Below are 10,421 nucleotides of genomic sequence, written 5' to 3'. Positions count from 1 at the left end.
GCATCTGCCATGCATTTGCCCACTCACCCAACCTGTCCAAATCACCCTGCATTCTCCCAAAACCCTCTTCATATTTCACACTACCACCCATCTTTGTGTCATGTGCAAATTTACTAATGTTACTTTAAATCCCTTCATCTGAATCATTAATGTATATTGTAAATAACTGTGGTCCCAACGCTGAGCCTTGCGGTACCCTACCAGTCACTGGCTGCCGTTCTGAAAATGACCCGTTAAACCCTACTCGTTGTTTCCTGTCAGCCAAAAAAAATTCTACCCATGTCTGTAGTCCCCTCAAATCCATGTGGTTTAATTTTGCCCACTAATCTCCTGTGTGGGACCTTATCAAAGGCTTACTGAAAATCCAGGTACACGACATCCACTGACTCCCCTTGTCCATTCTGATAGATAGATCCTCATAAACTTCCAGAAGATTAGTCTTGTGGAGTCAGACAATAGATGTGATCCCCACGACAAAGACCCAACACGCACAGCCCAGACTGAGTAACCCTCTCTCTCTCTCTCTCTCTCTCTCTCTCTCTCTCTCTCTGTCTCTCTCTCTCTCTCTCTCTCTCTCTCTCTCTCTCTCTCTCTCTCTCTCTCTCTCTCTCTCTCTCTCTCTCTCTCTCTCTCTCTCTCTCTCTCTCTCCCTCTCTCCCTCTCTCTCTCTCCTTGAGAGCAGAGCGGAGGATGGGGGATTTTACCTCACCTTACCTGCAGGTCAACGTTGGCAGAATATTTTGCTTTCGGGGACAGAGCTGCTGTGGTTGAGGATGCACGCATTCCTGAAACAGGTGGTCTGGCAGGGGTCCCGAAGGGAATTTGCGATTGTCCTGGATTCAAGGGTCGAATACAACTCAAGGACTTTTCGTCGATATTGGCTCCGGGTCCTGTTCATCTCCTGATATTGTTCCACAATGGTCAGCTGGTCTCGTTCGGAAGAGATCAGGGAGAGGCGAAGCTCTGTCAAGAAGAAAATAGAAATTTATTAAAGTGTCAGAAGGTTAGGTAATAACTAAAAGATTATAAGGCTAGCAGGAAGGATCTTAAGAGGGAAATTAAGAGAGCCAGAAGGGGCCATCTGAAGCCTTGGCGGGCAGGATTAACGAAAACCCCAAGACTTTCTGAGGAGTCTTGGAGGATAAGACGTGAACGAATAGGACGTATCAACTGAGACAGTGGAAAGGTGTGCATGGAACCGCAGGAAATAGCGGAGATAATGAATGCTTCAATATTCACTATGGAAACGATCTCGGTGATAGTAGTGATGATTTGCAGCAGACTGAAGAGCTTGATCACGTAGATATTAAGAAGTTGTGCTGGAGCTTTTGAAAAGTTCCAGTTGGATAAATCCCCGGGACGGGATGAGATGTACCCCAGCTACAATGGGAGGCGAGGGAGGAAACTACTGAGCCTCTGGGGATGATGTTTGCATCATCAATGGAGACGGGATAGGCTCTAGAGGATTGGAGAGTTGCGAATATTGTTCCTTTATTCAAGAAAGGGAGCAGAGATAGCCCCGGAATTTATAAACCGGTGAGTCTTATCTCGGTGGTTCGTAAGTTGATGGGGAAAATCCTGAGATGCAAGATTTATGAACATTTGGAGAGGTATGATATGACTAGAAATAGTCAGAATGGGTTTGTCAAGGGACAGTTGTGCCGTACAAGACTGATTGAATTTTATGAGGATGTGACAAAACAGGTTGCTGAAGGAAGAGCAGTAGATGCAGTGTATATGGATTTCAGCAAGGCATTTGATAAGATACCCATGCATGGCTTATTGAGGAGGACGTGGCATGGGATACAATGGGAGATTGCCTTGTGGATCCCGATCAGGCTTGCCCACAAAAGGCAAAGTGTGGGTGTGTACGGGTCATATTCTGCATGGGGGTCGTTGACAAGTGGGGTGCCTGAAGGATCTGTTCTGGGACCCTTACTGTTCGTAATCTTTATAAATGACATGGATAAGGAAGGGGACGGATGGGTTCGTAGGTTTGATGATGATACAAAGGTTGGTGGTGTGTGGACAGTATAGAGGGCTATCACACGTTGCAGCGGGACATTGATTGGATGTAAAACTGGTCTGAGAATTAGCAGATGGTGTTCAACCCAGGCACTTGTGAAGTGTTTCAGTTTGGTAGTTCAATAATAAGGCAGAATATAGGATGGCACTGTGGAGGATCAGAGAAACCTTGAGCTCCGAGTCCGGAGGACACACAAACAGTTGTGCAGTTTGATTACGTGGTTAAGAAGGCGGACGGAATATCTTCCCTCATCAGTCTTGGAAATCAAACTCGACCCGAGAGGTAATGTGGCAGCTATATATGACCCTGACCAGGCCCCACCTGGAGTACTGTGCTCAGTTCCGGTCGCTTCACTGCGGGAAGGATTTGGAAGCCAGAGAAAGGGTGCAGAGAAGATTTACAGGGATGTTGCCTGGATTTGGGAGCATGCCTTATGATAATAGGTTGAGTGAACTCGGCTTTTTCTCCTTGGAGTGACAGAGGATGAGAGGTGACATGACAGAGGTGAGAAAACATGCTGAGAGGTATTGATCGTGTGGAGAGTCAGTGGCTCCCCCCCCCCACCAGGGCTGAAATGGCTGCCACAAGAGGACACAGGTTGACGGAGCTGGAGAGTAGGTACAGAGGAGATGTCAGGGGTATGCTTTTTACTCAGAGAGTGGTGAGTGCGTGGAAATGGCGACTGGCAGCAGTGGTGGAGGCGGATACAATACGGTTTTTTTAAGAGACTTTTAGATGGGTACATGGAGCTTAGTAAAGGGCTATAGGTAAGCCTAGTAATTTCTAAGGCAGGACATGTTCGGCCCAGACCTGTGGGACGATTAGCCTGTATTGTGCTGTAAGTTTTCTATGATGCTATGGAAACTACGCAACATAGAACATGGGTCCCAGGAACATACCATCCAGGTCTCTCGTTCTCTCCACAGAGCCTCCTAATGAATCCCCTGTCACGACAGCTTGCCCCTGCTCTCCCTCACATTCCCTTCTGAGCGGCAGAACATTAAACAGGGCCACCAAACTGCTGTCAGCAACTACCACCACACACACACACACACACACACACACACACACACACACACGCGCACGCACGCACGCACACGCACGCACGCACGCACACGCACGCACGCACGCACGCACGCACGCACACACACACACACACACACACACACACACACACACACACACACACACACACACACACACACACACACACGCACACTAAGGGTGTTGGGCCGGAATGCCGGAATGGAAATATATTGCTGGTGATATAGCACGCTCTAGCGAGAGTGGTGTCCATGCAGAGCGGTGGAGAGATTCTGAACCCAGAGGTCAATATCCGGTAAAGGAGGAGGTGTGACAACTAGCACCAATATGCCCCTTCCTCATCACACATCCCTCTGATAACAGAGAAGGAGTGGTGCTGCTAAGTGAGGTGCAGATATACTAAAGGGGAAGTGGAGGTATGGTAAGACGGAAATGGAGAGGGGTATAGGGGAGGACGAGGTGACGCATGTGAAGAAGTGTATGCGGGAGGGAACTCGGTTTGGAGACATGTAGGTTTTTAAGGGAGGGAAATGTCAAGGGGACCCTCTATTCACATTGTGTATTCCCTAGCTTTGTACACCAAAATCCATCTCTCCTTCAACACTTCCCTCTATTCACAGTACAGATCGTTCCCGGCTACAACGAAGTAAGCACCCCTTGGGCTCCAAGTTACCAAGAGCTGATTTGCCAGAAAACATCTTCTCCCAATCCACACATTCCAGATACTTTCTGAACCAAGGTAAACTTCGCCTTGTTCCAATTTAGAATCTAAAATTGAGGAACGTCCTATCGTTTCCGATAATTATTTGAAACTAATTACTTTCTGATCACTAGATACAACGTGTAACCTGGCATAAAACTCTGACACCTGCCTTGTCTCATGCCGCAGTAGCAGATCAGGTATTTCTCAGGTATGAGTTGGGTAAAGTGTGGCGGGCTGTGAGACGTTACGGCGGGACATTCATATGATGCCAAACTGGGCTGAGAAGTGACAAATGGTGTTCATCCGAGATAAGTGTTTCGTTTTGGTCGGTCAAATATGTTGACATAATAAAGTCTTAATGGTCAGACACTTGGCAGTGGAGGATAGAGAGAGATCTTAGGGTCCGAGTCCATAGGAATCTCTAAGCAACAGCGCAGGTTGACTCTGTGGTAAAGAAGACATACGATGTATTAGCCTTCATCGATCCTGGGATTGAATTTAGGAGCAGAGAGGTAATGTTCCAGCCTTATGGGACCCTGGTAAGACCCCGCTTGGAGGACCGTGCTCAGTTCTGGTCACCTCACTATAGGAAATATAAAGGAAGTTTCCTGGACTGGGGAACATGTCTTATGAAAACAGATTGAGGGAACTTGGCCTTTTCTCCTTGCAGCGACGGATGATGAGAGGTGATTTGATAGAGGTGTATAAAATGATGAGAGGCATTGATAGTGTGGATAATCAGAGGCTTTTTTCCCAGGGCTGAAATTGTTGCCAGAAGTGGACACAAGGTGAAGGTGCTGGGGACTAGTTACACAGGAGATGTCAGGGGTAAGTGTTATAAGCAGAGAGTGGTGAGTGTGTGGAATGGGCTGCCGGCAACGGTCGTGGAGACGGATACAATAGGCTCTTTTACGAGACCTTTGTACAGGTACATGGAGCTTAGAAAAATAGAGGGCTATGTGTAAGCCTAGTAATTACTAATATAGGGACATGTTGAGAGCAACTTTGTGGGCCGATGGGCCTGCATTGCGCTGTAAATTTCTATGTTTCTATATTTCCACCCACAAAGTCTACAGGGGATGTAGAGTCAGTAAGAATAGAACTGCGAAATTCTAAGGGTAGAAACACCCTAATACAAGTTGTCTGCAGGCATGCAAACAGCAGTCTGAATGTAGGGTGTAAGTTGAACGAAGAATTAAAATTGGCAAGTCGCAAAGGTTATGATACAGCTTTCATGGTGGATTTCAAAATGCATGTAGACTGGGAGAATCAGAATGGTACTGGACCACGAGAAAGGAAGTTTGTGGAGTGCCTCTGAGATGGATTCTTAGAACGGATGTGCTGGAGCCTTCCAGGGAGAAGGCAATTCTAGATTTAGTGTTGTGCAATGAACCGGATTTGATCAGGGACCTCGAGGGAAAGGAGCCATTAGGAGGTAGTGACCGTAATATGATGTGTTTTAACCTGCAATTTGAGAAGGAGAAAGTAGAATCGGAAGTGTCAGTATTACAGATGAACAAAGAGAACTTTGCAGCTATGAGGGAGGATCTGGCCAAAGTTCAATGGAACAAAACCCTAGCAGGGAAAACAGTGGAACAACAAACTACGGTAATGGATGAACTGAAGGAAATATATATTAGGCAAGAAACGGTGTTGGACAGACTGTTGGTTGTGTAGGCTGATAAGTCTCCGAGACCTGATGGGCTGCATCTCAGGGTACTTAAGGAGGTGGCTCTCGAATTCGTGGACGCATTGGTAATTATTTTCCAATGTTCTATAGATTCGGTATCAGTTCCTGCGGATTGGTGGCTAAAGTTCTCCCACTTTTCAAGAAAGGAGGGAGAGAGAAAATAGGGAATTATAGACAGGTTAGCCTGATGTTAGTGGTGGGAAAGATGCTGCAGTCAAGAATACAAGTGGAAATTACGACACATTTGGATAGGAGTAGAAGGATCAATTCGAGTCAGCATGGATTTTCGAAGGGAAAATCATGCATGACTAATCTTCTGGAGTTTTTTGAGGATGTAACTATGAAAATGGACAAGGGAGAGCCAGTGGATGTAATGTACATGGACTTTCATAAAACCTTTGATAAAGTCCCACATAGGAGGTAATTTGGCAAAATTGAAGCACATGGTATTGGGGGCATAGTACTGACATAGATTGAAAATTGGCTGAATGACAGGAAACAAAGAATAGCGATTAATGGGGCCCTTTCGGAATTGCAGGCTGTGACCAGTGGGATGCTGCAAGGTTCGGTGCTCTGACCGCAGCTGTTTACAATATACATTAATGAATTAGATGAAGGGATGGAAAGTAATTTTAGCAAATTTGCCAATGACACAAAGCTGGGTGGTAGTGTGAAATGTCAGGAGTATGTTATGAGAATGCAGGGTGACTTGGACAGTCTAGGTGAGTGGGCGAATGTATGGCAGATGCAGTTTAATGTGGATAAATGTGAGGTTATCTACTTAGGTGGCCAGAACAGGAAGGCTGATTAATATCTAAATGGAGTCAAGTTAGGAAAAGTGGAAGTACAACAAGATCTAGGTGTTCTTGTACATCAGACAATGAAAGCAAGCATGCAGGGACAGCAGGCTGTGAAGAAAGTTAATGACATGTTGGCATTTATAACAAGATAAATTATGTCTAAGAGTAAAGAGGTCCTTCTGCAGATGTACAGATGGTGAGACCCCATCTGGAGTATTGTGAGCAGTTTTGGTCTCCAAATTTGAGGAAGAACATTCGTGTTACTGAGGGAGTGCAGCGTGGGTGCACAAGGTTAATTCCCGGAATGGCGGGACTGTCATATGTGAAAAGATTGGTGCGACTGGGCTTGTATGCACCGGAATTTAGAATGATGAGAGCGGATCCGATTGAAACATATAAGATTTTAAAGGATTGGACAGGCTGGAGGGAGGAAGCATGTGCCCGCTGATGGGTGTCCAGAACTAGAGAGCACAGTTTAAGAATAGGGGCAGGCCATTTGGAACAGAGATGCAGAAAAACTTTTTCACACAGAGAGTGGTGGATCTGTGGAATGCTGTGCCCCAGAAGGCAGTGGAGGCGAAGTTTCTTGATGCTTTCAAGAGAGGTTAGATAGAGCTCTTACAGTTAGCTGGGTCAAGGTATATGGGGAGAGGGCATTAACGGGGTACTGATTGTGTATGATCAGCTATGATAACAGTACATGTTGGAGCTGGCTAGAAGGGACGAATGGCCTACTCCTGCACCTGCTGTCTATAGTCTATATGTGTAAACCGTCTTCCATCTCTTCAGTAGACATCACACGTTGCTTGGAATAAACACAGTGAACTTTGAAGCCCTCCCACCTGCACCGTAGATTGAGCCACGTGTTAAACTGTATGGTCTTCCTGTGTCTGGGCACACTGGGAGGGGTGGTGGTCCTGGCCTTTAAGTTAATAGCTAAGTCCCTGATCTCACTGTGCAGAAACACCTTCTCATACATACCGATTCCGTTGGTACATATCTGGACCAGGACATCGAGCTGCTCACTCACCACCTTCAGAATCACAGAATCTTTCTGCAGTAGCATTTGAGCTTCTTTCTATTGCACTTAACTCAAACGACATTATTTCAAGGTGTTAGGAGAGGGGTCAAAGAACATTCCCATTGAAATCCTCTCAATTCACATCTGTCCCTGTCGGGTTATCCACCCTCAAAATGTTTAATCAATTTCGCTGCCGGTATACGTTCACATTAGTTCAGTTGTGGGTCCCATTCATAGAAACCATCTATTTATTCCCTCCACACTCGATTCAGTTTTTAGACAATGGGGTTTGAACGGTCTTATGCACATGAAGGATTTGTGCACTGAAAATGTACTCAATAGTTTTCATAACCTGTGCAGTAAATATGGCCTTCCGTATAATCATTTTTTTCAATACTTGCATATTCTCCCCTTTGTCTATTGCCTATTTTCCTGATCTACCACCTGCTATGTTGCAGTACAAACTCCCACTTAGCGTTAAAAATAAAGAGCTGATCTCTGTACTGTACTCTCAGCTGATGTCTTTGGGAGTTCCAGATCTAAACAAAACTACGACTAGCTGGGAGGATGACTTTGGTGTGGATCCGGCTGAGGAATATTTGGTAAAAGCACTGAATAGTGTTCATTCTGCGTCATCATGTGCTAAACAAGGACTCAGGCAATTTAAAGTTTTACACGGTACATTTAAGTAAAGCCAGGTGTGCTGACATATATCCTGAGACAGACGCTGGCTGTGACAGGTGTTCCTTCTCTATGGCTAGTTTAGTGCATGCATTTTGGTCTTGCCCTCGGCTTGATGGCTACTGGGCACATTATTTTTTTAATTATCAGTGAGGTTTTGGGGGTGACACTGAGACCTTGCCCGCTACAGCTGTATTTGTTGAGGCAGATGAGGTTTGGGTTTAAATGCAAACAAATCGGATATTTCACTCACATTGCACATTGCCGAAGGAGAATCTTACTGGTCTGTAAATCTGCCACTCCCCCATCTGCTGCTTCTTGGTTAGAGGACGCAATGCTTTATTCTGAAATTAGAAAAGATTAACTTCACTCTGAGGGCTTCTGTGAGAAAGATCTATTCGAAATGGTGCCTCCCTTGTCATATTTTGGGAGTCATAAGGAATTACCTACTGGCTGAGGACATTTTATTGTACTTGGGAAGTTGCTTCCCTTTTAACACGCATATGGTTTACCTCACAGGGTGGTTGATGAATTGTAATATGAGTGTATTCTTGATCATCCGAGAAGTTGTAGATGTGTGTGGGACTTCGTCTTGAAGTAGTGTGGGGGTATGGTTGTGAAATGTACATACTTGTATCTGTGAAGTGTTGTATTGTAGATACATTAGCTGTCATTGTATGGTCGGGGAGGGCGGATGAGGGGAGATTTCTTTTGGGATAAGATATAAAAGAAAAATGGAGGAAATTGTAATCCATTATTAGTCTGGACAGTGACCTTTCTTCAATAAAATAATATTACAAATAAAAAGGAATCATAGAGAATGAATGGTGTGCTGTGAAAACAGGAAGGAAGGGGCGGAGAGTGGGGCCACAGAAAGGGTGTTCAGTTTGCAGCCGTTGGAGCAGAACGTGTCAGGCACCATTTTCTTGCTCCCTATCTCTGAATGGAAATCCACTGACCCATGGCCAGGAGTCACAGACAGAGTGAGAATCCTTCCATAAAATCCGATCACACACACACCTTGAAATATGCACTGAGTAACGCTCCCTCCGCAGCCATCCATCACACACCCCGAGGATCATTCACAGAGTGCAACTCCCTCCATAATGTTTCAACACACACTCCGGGGTCACACGCCGAGTGAAGCTCCGTCCACAACGTCCAAACACCAGTCCATGGTTCAGATAACCATAGAAGGTCTCTTAAGTATTATCACATCAAACTCCCGGTGTCAGACATGTACCTCCCGCACCGCCGCAGCACACCCTACCGGAGTCATCAAAAGTGCGCAGCCCTCTCCCTCCTCCGGTCTCCCCACTCACCAATACCCAGACTTTCGGCTTTCTAGTATTCTTGAATCGTGTGTGTCTCTCGGAGATGGTGTGTGTGTGTGTGTGTGTGTGTGTGTGTGTGTGTGTGTGTGTGTGTGTGTGTGTGTGTGTGTGTGTGTGTGTGTGTTTGTGTGTGTGTGTGTGTGTGAGCGGATTGTGTGCTGCCGTTAGAGGAAGGAAGGGGAGGAGAGAGGAGGCCAGGGAAAGGGTGGTGAGTTTGCAGGCACTGATGAAAGTGGTGTGGAAGCACGTGACCCGCCTGTACATGCAGAGTGGTGGAGAGGCTCAGATCCTGGTGATCGATATCCGGTGGAACGGAAGGAGGAGTATTACAGAGAGAGAGAGAGAAAAACTAAGTGTATCAGGGATGGGGTAAGAAGGGGAGGGACATTAGCGGAAGTTAGAGAAGTTAATGTTCATGCCATCAGTTTGGAGGTTACCCAGCCGGTATATACCGGCCTCCAAACTGATGGCATGAACATTGAATTCTCTAACTTCCGTTAATGCCCCGTCCTCCACTTCTCCCTGACATATTTAATTGTCGGTGTTTTTCTCTCTCTCTGCCCATCACTCTTTGCCTGTTCTCCTTCTTCCTCTGGTGCTCCCCAACCTCTTTCTTTCTCCCTAGGCTTCCCGTCCCATGATCCTTTCCCTTCTCCAGCTCTGTATCACTTTCGCCAATCACCTTTCCAGCTCTTAGCTACGCCCCACCCCCTCTGGTCTTCTCCTATCATTTCGCATTTCTCCTTCTCCCCCCACTACTTTCAAATCTCTTCCTATCTTTCCTTTCAGTTAGTACTGACGAAGGATCTCGGCCCGAAACGTTGACTGTCCTTCTCCTTCTTGACGCTGCCTGGCCTGCTATGTTCCACCAGCATTTCGTGTGTGTTGTGCAGGAGAGGAAGTGGGTCACGAAACGGGGTTGCTTGTAGGCGAGGGATGGGTGACGGAGACGGGAGTGGTGTAATGCAATCTGTGTGACGGTGACTGGGAATCGTGTAGGAGGATGGCGACGGAGTTGGGGAGTGGTTTTGGAGAGGGAGGGTGTTATGCGTACTGCGAAGGCTGTATTCGAGTTACTGTGCAGGGCCTGACGCAGTGTTGGTATCGTTGTGTGGTCAAATC

At 46.3% G+C, this 10,421-nt stretch overlaps 1 long non-coding RNA gene across 1 annotated transcript; it reads right to left on the bottom strand.

Annotated features, from left to right (window-relative positions):
* Nucleotides 1-781: 781 nt before the first annotated feature.
* On the bottom strand, nt 782-9,422 carry LOC132389336 (uncharacterized). The gene is made up of 3 exons (XR_009510494.1): nt 9,288-9,422; nt 8,219-8,309; nt 782-963 (listed from the first exon to the last, which is right to left on the bottom strand). It is a non-coding gene; the product is annotated as an uncharacterized LOC132389336 (long non-coding RNA).
* Nucleotides 9,423-10,421: the final 999 nt, after the last annotated feature.

The sequence above is a fragment of the Hypanus sabinus genome, unplaced genomic scaffold (genome assembly GCF_030144855.1).
Source record: "Hypanus sabinus isolate sHypSab1 unplaced genomic scaffold, sHypSab1.hap1 scaffold_538, whole genome shotgun sequence".
Taxonomy (NCBI): domain Eukaryota; kingdom Metazoa; phylum Chordata; class Chondrichthyes; order Myliobatiformes; family Dasyatidae; genus Hypanus; species Hypanus sabinus.
This window is presented reverse-complemented; position numbering and strand designations above follow the sequence as displayed.